Below are 18,575 nucleotides of genomic sequence, written 5' to 3' on the forward strand. Positions count from 1 at the left end.
GCCAACAGCCGGCTGCCTGTTTGAGAATTAATTACGACCTCACGCTTGCTCTTCACTTCGGTTGACCTCGTGTGTCGCGCCCGTCAAGCTGGGACCCTGAGGCCTGTTTAGTTCCTCAAACTTCTAACTTTGATACTACGTAAAAAGAAGATTCCCTATCACATCAAACTTGCATATGCATGGAGTACTAAATGTAGATGAAATCAAAAACTAATTGCACAGTTTTGTTGTACTTTGCGAGACGAATCTTTTGAGCCTAATTAGTCAATATCTGAACAATAATTCACAAATACAAACGAAACGTTACAGTGCGCTACGGTGTTACAACAGTGATTTTGCATCTTCAAAATTAGGCAACTAAACCAGACCCAAACCATGCATGCCCTTCCACTGCTGCACGCTCTTTGAACTCATCTGCTCCAAGGTTTTCAATGACGAGTTGACAACCCACCACCTGGCAGCTCCATCTTCTGTCCTCCGCCGTATGATGAACATAAATTCCACAACACCAGATGAGTAATCTTGCAACATCTTAGGGGGTGTTTGGGAGACAGGGGCTAAACTTTAGCCCTGTCATATTGGATGTTCGGATGCTAATTAGGATGACTAAATATGAGTTAATTACAAAACTAATAGTAGAATCCCTAGGCTAAATCGCGAGACGAATCTATTAAGCCTAATTAATCCATATTAGGCTTAATAGATTCGTCTCGCGATTTAGCCTAGGAGTTGTGCAATTAGTTTTGTAGTTAACCAATATTTAATACTTCTAATTAATATCCAAACATCCGATGTGACAGGGGCTAAATTTTAGCCCCTGTGTACCAAACACCCCCTTAGCACAGAGACGGATCTTACCAAGAAGCCATAAAAAGTTTGGTTTCAACATTGTGTGTGAAGTCGTAGTACACACCATCGAATTAGAAAAAAAAATAACATACGGAGATTTTTCTATATAAATAGAACATCTAGGGAAACAACATCATCATATATACATATTTTTTGCAGATGCATCAATACTACAGGAGGGGTCACCGTCAGTCCCAAAACATCCATCACCGCTGGATTTGGGCCGTAGCGGATTTGGGTCATTGGTGATGCCCACAGGTAAGATTGCTGGACTCCCACTTGACAATGATGCTCAGTGCCACAAACAAAAAAAGAAAAAAAAACACTACAAACATCCGCTCGCCACTAATGCCACATCTGCATCGTTGCAGCCGCATGTCACCGAGGGCACCATGGCCCATTGCTGCGCGCCATGAGAGAGAGAGGAGAATGTACACGTACTTGGACATCACCGGATCCATCTCCCCCCTCACCTGATTCACGCCGAAGAAAACCCACTACCACTGGATCCAGCGCATGCCGTGCTCCTCCACCTCCATCCCCATGGGCCACCACCACTTCTTGCCCCACCGCCACTCCTCACTGCTGCCATAAGCGGCTTCATGCAAGTGATGTCGAGCGGAGGAGGGAGGGGCAACAAGGAGAGTGAGCGAGCGAGATCCGGGAGGGGGAGGGAAAAATCCGGCAGAGAGGTGGAATGGAAGGCCACCAGGCGGGGAGAGGGAGGGCTGGGCATGGAAGAGGTTGAGAGGGTGATTGGGGTTTTAGGAGAGAGGGGGTCAATATTGGACGGTGGTTAAAAATATGTGTAGACGTGAGATCTCGGCATCAAAATCAAGTTGGATAAAATTTTCGGGTCTAAACCAACTACCACCACTAGTTTCACCGCCAGTTTGTGATTGGAAATGATGGTGATATACATTTTTACTATGAGTTCCAATGTCGACTACGTCCAACTACTTCAGAATCGGCGATGATAAACCGTTCGTGAAAAATTTCTAAATTAGTGCATATTAATTTTCCCGGGAAACTTAGGGCAAGTACATTGATATCTTCTAATAGGCGGTCTCATACATGAACATATAATCTTGAGACGAGTCAACATACAACCTCTACAATGGATTGTCTTATAAGTTATCTAGTAGAGCTATATAGTTCCTCAATTTATGCATATGAAAAAAGAAATATTATGAGTTGCATGGCAACAACAACTCGTACAATGGTTGATGAGTTGTCTCGTAGTCCTAAAATTTAGCTCATGAGGTGGTTGTTTCGCGAAACAATGACCTGTTTCTCTCTCCTAGCTCTCTCTCCTCCAATAATTAAAAATCTTACGTGGCACATGAGATGACCCACGAGACCGCTGACATGTAGCAATGTACTTGCTCTAGTTATCATAATATTTAGCTCAAAGTTTTGAATTTTCAAACAAGGACAAATTTATTTGGAAATCGGAATGTTCGAAACAAACCATTGCTCAACAAGAATACAAGATGAATTCGTTACATGACCAACCGGCGCTCCTCACTGGGCCATGCCACCACTGGCTGGTCCAACCTTCAGCCGCCTCACCGTTCTCTCCTTGGAGAGCTCCTTTGCTAGGTCGTTGAGTGGTTCAGCATTGGTTCTGTTCTCCTCTTGCACAGCCTCGTACTTCCCGGTGTCCACGTTGACCCTAGAGACTTTCTGCTTTAGCATGCGCTCGCCGATCTTGACGAGGTTCCTCATGTTCTCTCTCTGGCGTCGCCACGTCCATCGCTGCAGCGGTGCAGCCGAGCGTGTTGTCCTGGATGCGGAGGTAATTCCTCTCGCTGCGAAACAACTTGAACTTGACTGCAACATGGATGTCAACGAGGTCGGAGCTAGCGGCCATGAAGATGTCGATGATGGGAGCCATGCCCCTGTTGCGGAGCCAGCCGAGGATGCCCCACTTCGACCAAATCTTCGCAGTGTACATCCCCTCGTCTGAACTCAAGCCGGTGCCAATGGACAGCACCAGGAAACGGCCGCAGTCGTCCTCCGGCGCCTTAAGAAGGTTGTGCGCCTTGGCCATGATGATCTCCGCAGTGATCATACACTGGTAGAGAATTGGCCTTTAGTCCCGGTTGGTAGGGTGCATATCTCTCGGATATCCATCCGGGATAAACCAACCGGGACAAAAGGGGGGGGTCTTTAGTCCCGGGTCTTTTAACCGGGAGTAAAGGACCCCCTTTAGTCCCGGTTGGTGTCACCAACCGGGACTAAAGGGCCTGCCACGCCAGGCGCGGGACAGGCCCTTTAGTCCCGGTTGGTGACACCAACCAGGACTAAAGGGGGTCCCTTTAGTCCCGGTTGGATTTCCCAACCGGGACTAAAGGGGTCCCCTTTAGTCCCGGCTCGATTCCAACCGGGACTAAATGGCGCTTGCATGGCACTGCCGTGACGCCTGAATTTTTCATGCATGCATCACGTATACGTAGTACCGCGACCCTTTTAATTTGTTAACCTTGTAGTTGAGATTTTTTTAGAACGAAATCAACTAGTATTTAAATGAATGGGATTTGTAATTATACAATTACTATATATATACACAATCCTTATACACAATTCATATACACAATTCAACTAGCTTAGTACAAATCGATCATATAATTAGCGCGTATTATATATACAAATAAATCAAAGTATCTTCCTACGATCTTCCCGTCGTGGTGTTGCTGATCGGAGTGTCTAATTGTCGTCCATTGTAATAAAATTCTCCTCTTGGATTTACCACCTCGTCCATTATGAATCCAATGAGACCTTCACATATTGCCGCTACTCTTTCTTCCTTCAAGAGTCCTTGTTGAATATTTAACATCTATAATTTGGAAATTTGTGAATGTTACATGAACAAATACATATAAGGAGCTAGAAAATAATTAACTAGTAATATATTTATTTTACGTACTTTAAAGTTGTGCGGCGTCATCTTCGGTCCCTTGGGTCCCAAAAAATTGTGCATGTGCTCACAGATGTAGTAGCCACATAGATTATTCCCGGGTTCCTGTCTTAAGCACTTCAGTGCGGAAAAAAATAAGTTATGAAATATTCGTGTTATACAATGTAATAAATGTGCAGACTGCATACGTACCGGGAAGTCTGTGTTCCATGTAAGATTTTCTTTGAATGGACCTTTGTGTGTCCTTATGAATTGTTTCCATGCGCTGCGGATTAGAATAATGAATGACATAGTGTAACAGGGATAAAATTTAGGAAATAAATTTTTGCATAGAGATAAAGGTCCAGAATTATTACAAGCCTAGCATGTCTTGCAATTCTTGGTAGTCCACCGGATCTTTCCTTAACGAATCAAAGACAGTGACGTGGCTTCTTTCAGGCTCAATTATAATAAGGATCCAGTGGAAGCTGCGTGCGTAAAATGTTCATGCATATTAGAGTTAACTAACATGTAGAGATAAGGAAAAAGACATCGAAAGTAGACGGTATACACACACTTACTTGAAGTTGTATGGAAGTAGTATGAAATCCTTGAATGTTTGTTTGTGTAGGAAATTGTATATTTCCGCAAAGGTTTTTTCCGGCGCTAATTGTATCTGTTGTTGGTTAACTACAGATGGATCCATGAAGCCTACATGTAGGTACGCCTCTCGGCAGCATGTCTGAATTAGCATCCTACATGAAATGGAAGATGAAGTTAGTACGGTGACACACGCCAAAATTTACATGTAGAGATAATAAACGGACACTTACAGAATCCAAGCGTTGATCAGAGAGACGTCCAGGGCATCATGATGGTACACTTCGTATATATCCTTGAAATCTAGCCACAGCACTTTCTCCCCTTCACCGTGAAAATCTATCGGTTTTACCTTCATGCCGATCATCTCCCTCGAGTCGGCGGATGCCATCATGTACCATTGATGGAATTTGTACATCTTTGTTGATAGCTTCCGTACCATTGAAGGCTTTACTAGAGGTTTGCCTAGCTCATAAGTCCACTTCGGCTCAGGGGGTGGTGCAGTTGGCGTCTCAACTTGCCCTATGCATTCATCAAGTCCCAGACCTGTTTCTTCCATGAACTTCAATACATTTGCTTGTTGATCCAAGGGCATTGCTTTTACCCGTTGAGCATCTTTTTTTGATAAATGGCTGAGGTCGGGGACTGGACCGCTGGAGGATGATTTTCCTTTCCTTTTATCCTTTTCATCAGCCTTTACTAGAGCCCGTTCATAGTTTGACAAGAGTGGTATCCTTTTCTTGGCTCCTTCTTCCATCCTGATAAAAAAGTTTAAATCTCGTCGACTTACTGGCGGTGGCTCCATCTCCCTTGCCTTTTTTAATTCGGCTTGTTTCTTGAACCACTCACTGGCCTCTCGTTGGATTTCTGCCCACTGTTCTTCATGAGACATTGCCTCCCAGCGTTCCTTACGAGCCACTTCAGGGTCCTTTGTTTTCTTCTTTCTCTGTCTTTGCTTGGGAGGCGGTGCTCGTGACTTCTTTAGTGGTGCTGCAGGTTCCTTCAAGGGGGCTGCTCTTGGTGCCGGCGACGGTGATCGGGGAGGGGTGTTGTTATTGTCGTCGTCGCTCCCAGCACCAGGATGTGGTGGAGATGGAGACCTTGATATAGATGGAAGGGACGGTCCTGGAGCAGGAGATGCCGGTCTCGATGTATGAGTTGAAGGTCGCTTCTGGGGATCTACGGGGAGCGGTCTTGAGGTCTGAAGAGATGGCTCCGTGCCGGGAATAATGATGTAGCGTTTCTTCCATAGAATGATCCCATAAAGCGCATCTGCCAATGTCTTTTCCCCGTCGCCTCCCGGGAAGTCGAGCTCTAGACCTTCATACTGGGGATCAACTATTTGCTCGACGCAGACGCTGGCGTAGCCTGTTGGAATGTCCATGCCATGACTGCTCTGCCCTGCCAGGGTTGCTAACGCACTCCCGTACGCTACCTGTACATATAGCAGAAGTAAACAAGTTGAACTCCGATCTCGAGGCCTGGATCAATTGACAAGATTGCATAAATATTATGTATAAGTATACCTTAATAGTGAGGTTGCCGACCGGTGCATGCAGCTCACATGAGGTCTGTTGCGTGATGGCATCCACGGGGAACCGTTGCTCCTCCACGGGTAACCTGGGCGTCTGCGCATCGGGGACCCCTGTAGAAGCACAACTGCTCCCGAGGCGTTGAGAAGGGCTGGCGGTGTTAGGATTCGGCATTGCTCCAGATTGGGCCAACTCCGCAACTGCGTCGGCCACCCGCCAATTAATTTCATCCATCATTCTTTGTTCTAGCATCTGCCGCCAGCTCTCCTCCATCTGTTCCTTTCTTCGCTTCCGGCTTCTGTAAGAGGCGCTGTTGCCTCGGAAAGCGAACTTCCACGGAACCACCCCGAACCCCCGCCAACGTCCTGGGTGCTCTGGATTACCAAGGGCCAATGTGAGCTCATCATTTTCTCGGTCCACCCTCAACCTCCCAGCCTTGGAATCTTCAATGTTCTTCATGAGATGTTCGGCCTTCTCACGTATTGTGTCATTGAAAATCAACGTCCCATCCTCTTGGCTTAGGGAGCCTCCATGAGCGTAGTACCAGTTCTTTGATCGTTCGGGCCATTCAATAGTTGCAGGTACGATTCCCCGTTCGATCAGATCTTGTTCCATCTTCCTCCACTTGGGAATTGCTGAGCCATACCCACCTCGCCCCAAATGATGGTGGTAGCCCTTCTGACTAGCATTTGCTGTGTTGGTCGTGATCTTTTTCACACCTTCTTCACTCCTCTTGTATTCAACAAATGCATCCCAATGGTCCCTCAACTTTGGCCACGCGTTGAAGTCTGGAGTTTTGCCCTTCTTGATGTAGTGGGTGTCCAGCATCTTCTTGAATGTCTGGAATTGAGTAGCCATCTTCTTAAGCGTCCACGCTTTGACATCCTTCTCACTATATCCTTTGAGGAATGTGAAATGTCTCTTCATGTCTTCCCACAGCATATTCTTTTCTATCTCTGGAAGGGCGTACGGATTATCGCTTCTGCCCTTCCATTCTCTGATGCTGATAGACACGTTGTCCCGGACGATTGCCCCGATTTGACTCACGTACTTCTTTGCTACTTTCGCGGGAGCAACCGGCCTGCCCTCTTCTGTAACTTCGGTGATGACAAGCCTCCCTTCCATCACCTTTGTACGACCTCGGGTCTTCTGCCCTTGTGTCGATCCGGAGGGCTAACAGTTCAAGATTCGTTAATTAGTACGTAGTAGTAGCGGTGGCGTGAAACAATACAAGAATGGTTGTATATACCTCGCCGGAACCTTCCTCTACGGCAAGTTGTTGCTGCGGCTGTTGCTCTTCATTCCCATCGGCGGACATGTTGAGGAACATGTCCGCCTGGGTGCCCTCTTCATCCGTGTATGATAGTGGAACGTTGTCGCCACTAGCATCACCAGCGATTATCTGCTCCATGATATACCTTGCGGTCTCATCGTCTGCCATTTCAACTATTGATGGAAATATACATGGAATCATACATGACAGTCATAGAAATCGTCTTACTACAAATTTGTACAAAGTCCTACAAAGTCCGGAATCATACATGTATATAATGAAATCATAAAATAACATGAATTGTACAAAGTCCAGAATATTTATACAAATTTCTATGAATTTTGACGAATTTCTACAAATTTCTATGAATTTCTACGAATTTCTACGAATTTCTATGAATTTCTACGAATTTCTACGAATTTTGATGAATTTCTATGAATTTCTACGAATTTTGATGAATTTCTACGAATTTGTAACAATATCCACGTGCGGTGCCTAGGTTGTGACGGCGGCGATGAGGGCGGCGGAGGCGGGACGGCAGCGGTCGGGGCGGCGATACGGCGGAGGCGGGGACGGTTCACCGGAACCACGGGCGGTGCCTACTAGGTTGTGATGGGCGGCGGGACGGCGGCGATCACGGCGGCTACTCGGCGGCAATCACGGCGGCTACTCGGCGGGACGACGGCGATCACGGCGGCTACTCGGCGATCTCTGTATCAACTCTAACTTAACAAACTAACTATAAATCTAAAAATCTAACTTAACAAAATTAGAAATCTAAAAATCTAACTTAACAAAATTAGAAATCTATCTAAAAATAAAACTTAATTTTCTAACTTAAAAAGAAAACCCTCCCGGCGCTGCCGGCCGGCGCGGCAGCGGACCTCAGGGTTTTAGGGCCGGGGCGGCGAGGACGGCAGCTGCCGAGGCAACGAGGACGACGGCGGCCGAGGCGACGACGACGACGGCGGCGTAGGCGGGACGGCGACGAGACGGCGATGAGGGGCGACGAGGATGTGGAGCCGGTGGCCGGAGGCGACGAGGTGGCCGGGGGCCGGGCGCGTCGACGGACGAGGAGGGGATCGAGGCGGGCCGGCCGGGGGACGACGACGGCGCAATGGGGGACGACGACGGCGGCGGCCGGTGAGGGAGGCAGACGGGCGGCGACGGCGGAGAACGCGCGGGACTTGGCGAAATTTTGGCTAAGTGTGTAACTGGCGGGGGGTAGAAGGGAGTACAGTGCCTTTTAACCCCCCCCTTTTATCCCGATTCGTAATGGGACCCGGGACAAAAGAGCCTTTTGTCCCGGGTCCCATCACCAACCGGGATAAAAGGGGGGCGCCTTTTATCCCGGTTGGTGACGGGACCCGGGATAAAAGGGTGCCCCGCCAGGTGGGGCTGGGAGCGCACCCTTTTATCCCGGGTCCCGTCACCAACCGGGATAAAAGGCCCCCCCTTTTATCCCGGTTGCAGTTGGCAACCGGGATAAAAGGGTCCGTTCGGGCGGGAGACGAAACGTACCCTTTTATCCCGGTTGCCAACTGCAACCGGGATAAAAGGGGGGCCTTTTGTCCCGGTTGCTGTTAGCACCCGAGACAAAAGGTCTTTTTTCCTATTTTTCTTCTCCCGCCTGTTTTTTGGAAATGGATTTTATTTTACCTTTTCACTGCATTTCAGGATGAAAAACAAAACCTTCACAGATTTTGTACATGCAAAAATATATTTAATTAACGAGTAAATTGACAATAAGTATGAAGTAATCATTAATTCTATACCAACTCATTTAGCCTGTAAAATATTTATTTTACTGCATTGCTGTGATCAAGAAATTATTCAATTAAATTATTTGAATGCGCAGAAAAATCCATGATAGTATGTGGTTAACAATGTTCATGTTTATCTATAAAATCTTCACCTAACAAATTTAATAACACATGAAATCATACATAGGGTAAATTACAAATTGTATCAATTAATACACAAAGGTCATGTACATTTAACGCATTACAATACAACGTTGTAAATTTCTTCTTAACGAAAGTTCCTTGATCATGATCGCGGCGTAAGTACGGAGCCTCTTCTTTGGATAGCAGGATGCTTGGATCAACTTCAACGGCGAATGGAGGCATGCCATCAAACTGATCATAATCATCTGATTGGTCTGTTTTATCCTCGACTCCCACGATTTTTCTTTTACCTGGAAGAACTATGTGGCACTTTGGCTCCCATGTCTCTTCTGGATTCCTCTTGGGTTTGCTGCACATGTCCTTCACATAGAACACCTGATGCACATCATTGGCAAGTACGAATGGGTCATCACTGTATCCAGTCTTGCTCAGATCTACTATTGTCATTCCGTACTGATCTTTGGTGACGGCAGTTAGCTTCACCCAATTGCAAAGAAATAGAGGGATGTACAGCGGTCCGTATTCGAGTTCCCATATCTCCTGTATGAAACCATAATACGACTCCATGCTATTATTTCTGTCCATGGCATCTATGCGGACACCACTATTCTGGTTCGTGCTTTTCTGGTCCTGGGCTCTCGTGTAAAATGTGTAACCATTTATCTCATAGCCTTGGAATTTGACGATTGTGGTAGCAGGTCCCCTGGCTAACCAGGCAAGTTGTGGGTGAATCTCAGAGTTACCCATAAGTTGTTGGCGCAACCAGGAGGGAAAAGTTTCCATGTGATGACGGGTAAGCCAAGCATTGGATTTGGTCGGGTTTTTGGAAGCTACCATCTGCCTGTGCTGCTTGATATACGGAGACACAAAGGATGACTGCTGTAGAACAGTGTAGTGTGCCTTGTCGAACAAATCAGTATCATTGCTCAAACTTGATTTCCTTCCAAGGGTGCCCATTCCTCGGAGCCTCCCCTCGTGGCGTGAAGTTGGAACCCCAATCGAGTCAATTGAATCAATAAAATCAACACAAAACTCGATCACCTCCTCTGTTCCATATCCCTTGGCGATGCTTCCTTCTGGACGGGCACGATTAAGAACATAGTTTTTTAGGACTGCCATGAACCTCTCGAAAGGCCACATATTGTGCAGGTATACAGATCCGAGAATACCAATCTCTTTTACTAGGTGAACCAGTAAGTGCGTCATAATATTGAAGAAGGATGGTGGAAATAACAACTCAAAACTGACAAGACATTGCACCACATCGTTCTGTAGCTTTGATAGCTTGGATGGATTGATTGCCTTCTGCGAAATCGCATTGAGAAACGTGCATAGCTTTACGAGCGGCAACCGGACATTTTCTGGTAGAACACCCCTCAGTGCAACCGGAAGCAACTGGGTCATCAACATGTGGCAGTCATGAGCCTTGAGATTTGTAAACTTCTTTTGTTTCATATTTATTATTCCCTTTATATTCGAGGAGTGTCCAGACGGGACCTTCATACTATTCAAGCATTCAAACATGCTATCCTTCTCTTGCTGAGAGTGTAACTGGCAGGACGTAAGTAGTGCTGTCCATTATCTCTCTTTTCCGGATGTAGGTCATCTCGTTGCCCCATGGCTTTCAGGTCCTGTCGTGCTTCCAATGTATCTTTTGAGGTTCCATAAACACCCATGAAGCCTAGCACGTTCACGCAAAGATTCTTCGTCAGGTGCATCACGTCTATTGTGTTGCGAACCTCTAGGATTTCCCAATAAGGTAGCTCCCAAAATATTGACTTTTTCTTCCACATGGGTGCATGTCCGTTATCGTCGTTCGGAACAGGTTGGCTACCAAGTCCCTTTCCGAAGACTACATATACATCCTTCATCATCTCGAACACACGCTTTCCATTACGGTGTGCAGGTTTTTTACGATGGTCTGGCGTCCCTTTGAAATGCATCCCGCTCTTTCTCAGCTGGTGGTGAGCAGGGAGAAATCGACGATGACCCATATAGACGACCTTCTTATAGTGCTTCAAGTACATGCTGTCTGTGTCGTCTAAACAGTGGGTGCATGCCCGATATCCCTTATTTGTTTGTCCTGAAAGGTTACTCAATGCAGGCCAATCGTTGATGGTTACGAACAACAGTGCTCGTAGATTAAAGATCTCTTGTCTATCCTCATCCCACACACGTACACCTTCTTCCTTCCAGAGCTGTAAAAGGTCATCAACCAACGGCCTTAGGTACACGTCAATGTCGTTGCCGGGTTGTTTTGGGCCTTGGATAAGCGCCGGCATCATAATGAACTTCCGCTTCATGCACAGCCAAGGAGGAAGGTTGAACATACAAAGGGTCACAGGCCAAGTACTATGACCACTACTCAACTCACCGAATGGATTGAATCCATCAGTGCTTAAACCAAACCTTATGTTCCTTGCTTCACTTTCAAAGTCTGGGAATGTTCTATCAATTGATCTCCATTGTGCCCCATCTGCGGGGTGTCTCAGCATCTCATCTTCCTTACGGTCTTCTTTGTGCCATCGCATCAACTTAGCATTCGCCTTGTTCCTGAACAAGCGCTTCAAGCGTGGTATTATAGGGAAATACCACATCACCTTCGCGGGAACTCTCTTCTTGGGAGACTGCCCCTCGACATCACCAGGATCATCTCGCCTGATCTTATACCGCAGGGCTTCGCAGACGGGACAAGCATCCAATTTCTCATATTCATCACCACGATAGAGGATACAGTCATTAGGGCATGTGTGTATCTTCTGAACATCCAATCCGAGAGGGCAAATAATCTGTTTAGCTTCATATGTTGTGGACGGTAATTCATTATTCTCGGGGAGAATCTTCTTGACAATGTTCAACATCCCCTGAAATGCCTTATCGGACACACCATTGTTTGCCTTCCATTGCACAAATTCTAGTGTCGTACCTAGTTTTTTATGGCCCTGCTGGCAACCTGGGTACAACAATTTTTGGTGATCATCTATCATGCGCTGCAACTTTGCTGCTTCCTTGTCAGTTTCGCAATCTCTGTATGCATCTCGTATCACCTGACCAAGGTCATCAGTAGGGTCATTTTCTGCAAACTTATCTTCATCAGCCTCGCCCATTGTAGTACCTGCAAAAGCTTGGCCTGCAACCCAGTCCGGAATGGTGTCATCTTCCTCCTCCTCCTCGCCATCTTCCATTACAACCCCTAGTTCACCGTGCTTGGTCCAAACCAAATAGTTAGGCATGAAACCGTATTTAAACAAGTGGCTGTGAATAGTCCCCCAGGAATCCTTTGAATACTCCTTCCTGTTATTGCATTGGTAGCATGGATAACATACGAACCCATTCTCTGGCTTGTTCGCTTTTGCCACTTCGAGAAAATAATGCAAGCCATCAATAAACATCTTGCTCCGCCTGTCTGCATTATACATCCATTGCCGGTCCATCTGCATCGTATTACGCATGAAAATGGATTACACTTGACAATGGATTACGCGTGAAAATCGATTAAAGATCCAAACAACATGGTACAATACAACAACATGAAGATCCAAATACACATATTTAAATTAAAGTCCCAAACAACATGATACAATACAACAAGCCATCCACTGGTTATTATCAAGGAGGACTTTAAGCATCCTTGGACGGTGAAGACGAAGGTTCCGCTGACCCAACCTCATCCTTAGGTTTATTTGTGCCGCCTGAACTAAGTGGACGTGAAACACCCGGGACTGAGGGCTCTTTTTCCAGCGCGCTCTTTTTCTTCGGCTTATGCTGAGGGCCAACTATGATTGGAACCTTGCCATAATAGGAACCACGATCGCCCCCACCATCGCCACTTCCTCCAGTAGCAGAAGCCATCTATGTACAAAAATTATTATCTTAACACTGCATAAGTTGTTCAACTTGAAGACCGTGATCATCTCGCGAGGATGTCCTCAACTGGGCGGCACCGCACTTCGTCATGAAAGAGGTTAGATGCTACGGAAAAGGGGACACGGTCACGATGTCCGTATCCACTCTTTCTCGTAGAATCGAACCTCCTTTTTGACATACGTTGCTGCTCGGCGGAGAACATCCTCGGCGAGATGAACACGGTATGCAAGTTCAACAAGTAGCAGAAGTCATCTATGTACAAAAATTCTTTCCTTACCACTACAGAAGTTGTTGAACTTGAAGACCGTGTTCATTTCGCGAGGATGTCCTCAGCTGGGCGGCACCGCACTTCGTCATGAAAGAGGTTAGATGCTACGGAAAAGGGGACACGGTCACGATGTCCGTATCCACTCTTTCTCGTAGAATTGAACCTCCTTCTTGACATACGTTGCTACTCGGCGGAGAACATCTTAGCAGAAATGAACACGGTATGCAAGTTCAACAAGTAGCAGAAGTCATCTATGTACAAAAATTCTTTCATTACCACTACAGAAGTTGTTGAACTTGAAGACCGTGTTCATTTCGCGAGGATGTCCTCAGCTGGGCGGCACCGCACTTCGTCAAGAAAGAGGTTAGATGCTACGGAAAAGGGGACACGGTCACGATGTCCGTATCCACTCTTTCTCGTAGAATCGAACCTCCTTCTTGACATACGTTGCTGCTCGGCGGAGAACATTCTCGCCGAAATGAACACGGTATGCAAGTTCAACAAGTATATGGATTTAAAAAACCATATTGAATTTGATAAGATAAACCGTCTAGACAAGGTAGCATCATTTTTAAACCACTGAAATAATGCATACTATATATGACACATCAATCTCCCTCACATTCTAGCTCAAAATACCTCTCCATTTTTCTACTTCATCATCACATTGTAGCAAATAATCTTTCCATCTCCAAAGCATAAATCAAAGCATAACACGAGGATGAAGTAGCAAACCTTTGCAACACTTGTGTTGCCTGAGTCAAATTCCCACGAAAATGAGGGAAAAAACTTCGGGCAGCACCTCCCTTGCTTTGGCACCACCGGAGAGTAGGTGAAGCTCAGCTCTCTATCAATGTGCTGGACTGGCTCAGGCTGGAGGAAGAAGAAAGTCTCTGTCTTGGGATATAGTGGGGGATGAGTTTTTATCCCGGTTAAAAACTCCAACCGAGACAAAAGGAAACACCTTTTGTCCCGGTTGGAAGTTTAGTCCCGGTTGGGGATCCAACCGGGATAAAAGGGACACCCTTTTATCCCGGTTGGAGGCACCAACCGGGACTAACCTTTTTATCCCGGTTGGTGCCTCCAACCGGGATAAAAGGGTTTCCCTTTTATCCCGGTTGGAGGATCCAACCGGGATAAAAGGGTCCCGCCACCGACACCCCCCAGCTAGCCGTTGCAACCGGGACTAAAGGGGGGCCTTTAGTCCCGGTTGCAATTACCAACCGGGAGTAATGCTCCCCTCCAATTTTCCCCACCCCGGCGCACCCCCTTTTGTCCCGGGCCAACTTTAAACCGGGACAAAAGGGGTCGGATCGAAAGCCAATTCTCTACTAGTGATAGTCATGGCAACCATTGTCTGCAAGATGCAAGGCCTCATGCTTAGCGTATTCGTTAGAATATATATCAAATATTTGTATGAGCCCGGTTACGATGAATTTAATTACAATGTTGTATTTAGCATTATATGGTAGAGTTTATGTCAAGATATGTAGCTCGTATTTCTTTTTAAACATAAGATGTGGGTAGCTATCATAACCATGATACCTAGGTTCCGCACGAGGACCCCAAAGCGGTGTGTCGATGCTAGCACTGGTAGAGAATTGGCCTTTAGTCCCGGTTGGTAGGGTGCATATCTCTTGAAAATCCATCCGGGATAAACCAACCGGGACAAAAGGGGGGGGGTCTTTAGTCCCGGGTCTTTTAACCGGGAGTAAAGGTCCCCCTTCACCAACCGGGACTAAAGGGGGACCGGCTGGATTCCAACCGGGACTAAATGGCGCCTGCATGTCACTGCCGTGGCGCCTGAATTTTTCATGCATGCATCACGTATACGTAGTACCGCGGCCCTTTTAATTTGTTAACCTTTAGTAGTTGAGATTTTTTTAGAACGAAATCAACTAGTATTTAAATGAATGGGATTTGTAATTATACAATTACTATATATATACACAATTCATATACACAATTCAACTAGCTTAGTACAAATCGATCATAATTAGCGCGTATTATATATACAAATAAATCAAAGTATCTGTCTACAATCTTCCTGTCGTGGTGTTGCTGATCGGAGTGTCTAATTGTCGTCCATCGTAATAAAATTCTCCTTTTCGATTTACCACCTCGTCCATTATGAATCCAATGAGACCTTCACATATTGCCGCTACTCTTTCTTCCTTCAAGAGTCCTTGTTGAATATTTAACATCTATAATTTGGAAATTTGTGAATGTTACACGAACAAATACATATAAGGAGCTAGAAAATAATTAACTAGTAATAGTTTTATTTTACGTACTTTAAAGTTGTGCGGCGTCATCTTCGGTCCCTTGGGTCCCATAAAACTGTGCATGTGCTCACAGATGTAGTAGCCACATAGATTATTCCCGGGTTCCTGTCTTAAGCACTTCAGTGCGGAAAAAAATAAGTTATGAAATATTCGTGTTATACAATGTAATAAATGTGCAGACTTCATACGTACCGGGAAGTCTGTGTTCCATGTAAGTTTTTCTTTGAATGGACCTTTGTGTGTCCTTATGAATTGTTTCCATGCGCTGCGGATTAGAATAATGAATGATATAGTGTAAGAGGGATAAAATTTAGGAAATAAACTTTTGCATAGAGATAAAGGTCCAGAATTATTACAAGCCTAGCATGTCTTGCACTTCTTGGTAGTCCAACGGATCTTTCCTTAACGAATCGAAGACAGTGACGTGGCTTCTTTCAGGCTCAATTATAATAAGGATCCAGTGGAAGCTGCGTGCGTAAAATGTTCATGCATATTAGAGTTAACTAATATGTAGAGATAAGGAAAAAGACATCGAAAGTAGACGGTATACACACACTTACTTGAAGTTGTATGGAAGTAGTATGAAATCCTTGAATATTTGTTTGTCTAGGAAATTGTATACTTCCGCAAAGGTTTTTTCCGGCGCTAATTGTATCTGTTGTTGGTTAACTACAGATGGATCCATGAATCCTACATGTAGGTACGCCTCTCGGCGGCATGTCTGAATTAGCATCCTACATGAAATGGAAGATGAAGTTAGTACGGTGACGCACGCCAAAATTTACATGTAGAGATAAACGGACACTTATGTGGCGGATCCACTTCGGATCTACTTGGTTAAACATGATTTAGCCGCCTGATACGCGACGCTCATGCCTAAGCCGAGTAAACACGAAGTGCCGTCGGATTTCCTCCGATTTAATGTCACACCCGATTTTAAGGACAAAATTGAGTGCATTAAATACATGTGCGCCAGGATCAAGTTTCACACATGTACGACAATAGTGAATAACAAAGACAGTGCTAAGTCGAATAAAGAGAGTATTAACCATTATTACATGACCGAAAGTCTCAATAAAACACAAAGTCTAATTATTACGCAGCGGAACTCCAAAGTTGATGACGACTCCACAGGCAGCTGACTGAAGAAACGTACGCCTAGAACTCCTCGAAGTCGTGTAGATACTCCTCTTCCCAATCAGCTTGGTCTGAACAGCGGTTTTGCAAGGGTGAGTACACTTATGGTTGGTACTCAACAAGTCGTGGGGAATAGTGTAGTGTAAGGCAAACCAAGGTATGGCTAAGGGATAATTAGCATTCGCTTTTAATTAAGTTGGTCAAGTTTTATTAGCAATTAACTAAGTATAAGTTCATACCACCCGAGATTGAACATGATCATAAATAAAGTAACAACATATGCATGAAATGATAACAAGTTAAATCCATATTTCGATAATATTATCATGTGAGGGTCCAGGCCGCTCTTAACCGTGAGCACGGCTGATCGATCAGTTTAACACTCTGCAGAGGTGGCACATCTTTACCCACAAGTCGCGTAAAAGTTCAAAGAACTTTGGACCCAACCATGCGGTGTTTGCAAGGCACCATACCACACTTCCGAGGTGTGATTGCATAGGGACGCTACGAGGCCTTTACAAAGATTCATTAATCAGTGGTAACCCGCTAAGGTTTCGGTGTCTGGCGTGCACCACCCATCCCAGGTAAAATGCAACGACTCAGTCCCCCCTCTTGCCTCATCACGAGTAAGGTCACCCCAGACTAAGGTTTCTAATTAATCAGCCAAGACCAGAGCCATTTAGTCTTGTGGTAGCACTGTTTTCCTGGGTGGTCGCTCCATGTTCCGATTAACAAATAATGATCTTGTCTTAATGAAAGGTATAACAGAAGTAAAGCAAGATTAAGCATTGTGTTTAGTTAAACCACCATGTACCAAGTAAGCACTAAGCATGAGCTACCCAACATGAAGTAAACCGGTTGGTCAAGGAAAAGGTAAATCAATCTAGGCGAACCTTAATTGGGACCCATCAATTTAATCTTAACATGTGCATAGCATAAATGTTGAGTACGAGAAAGTAAAGGTGTATAGGACAAAAAGGTAGTGATCAAGGACACGACTTGCCTTCTTGGCCTTGCTCCTGCTGTTCGTACTCCTCGAAGGCTTGGTCTGCAACTCCCTCGAACTGCGGGGCGTCTACACGCGTCACACGAGCACATACAAGCAAACATGGGCAAAAGTAAGAAAACAGTACACCAAACATAGTCAAACAGAGAAAACAAGCTTGAAAAGATGATCTACGCTTTAAAACGGACATGTGGATATAAAGAACGCGAAAAACGGAGTTAAGATGCAAAAGATATGATTAAAACAAGATCCAGGGACTTTTCTGTAAGAAAAACCAAACTTTTAGGGCCTATCCGTGAAAACCAAGGGCTTATACGTCATTATGCGTATAAACCGAGGGTCTGACGCGTAAAAACATCAAATCCGGACGGCGGGTTGATTTCTGGAAAGCTCAAGGGTTAAACCGAAAAATGAGAGGGCAGATCTGTAAATATTTTTCAACGCGATCTGGACCGCGGGTTGATTTGCGAAAAAGACAGGGGCTTAAGAGCAAAAGCGGCACGACGCGGCATAGTTGACCGGTATGCGGCCGGATTGACTGGCCGTGAGCCGTCGGATCTTGATCCGATGGTTGCGGTCGTCCATGACATCGGCGGTGGCGGAAAACAAAACGGCCGGCGGCGGCGAGCGGCGGCGCGCGACGGCGAGCGGCGGCGGATCGCCGGAGTTAGCCGAACGGCGCTCCAGGCCACGGTTTGGCGCGCGGCTTGCTCCAGAAGAGAGAGGGGAACACGGAGAACTCATTTTGGGGGTTCTCATCGACCGGAGCTCACCGACGGCGGCGATAGACGGCGGGGAAGCGGCGGCGGCGCTCGGAGCTCAGGCGCTAGGGTTTGGGGCTTCGGGTGCGGGTGCTTGAGGCCGGGAGGAGGCGGCGGCTTATATAGGGTGCTAGGAGATAGAGGCGGCGTGGGTTTAAACTCCCCGAAGGAGTCGGAGCGGAGGCGGACGG

At 45.9% G+C, this 18,575-nt stretch overlaps 1 pseudogene; it reads right to left on the reverse strand.

Annotated features, from left to right (window-relative positions):
* Positions 1–2,373: 2,373 nt before the first annotated feature.
* Positions 2,374–18,575, reverse strand: part of LOC117849318 (patatin-like protein 1) — a 36,280-nt pseudogene continuing 20,078 nt past the window's right edge.

This window comes from Setaria viridis, chromosome 3 (assembly GCF_005286985.2).
Source record: "Setaria viridis chromosome 3, Setaria_viridis_v4.0, whole genome shotgun sequence".
Classification (NCBI taxonomy): Eukaryota; Viridiplantae; Streptophyta; class Magnoliopsida; order Poales; family Poaceae; genus Setaria; species Setaria viridis.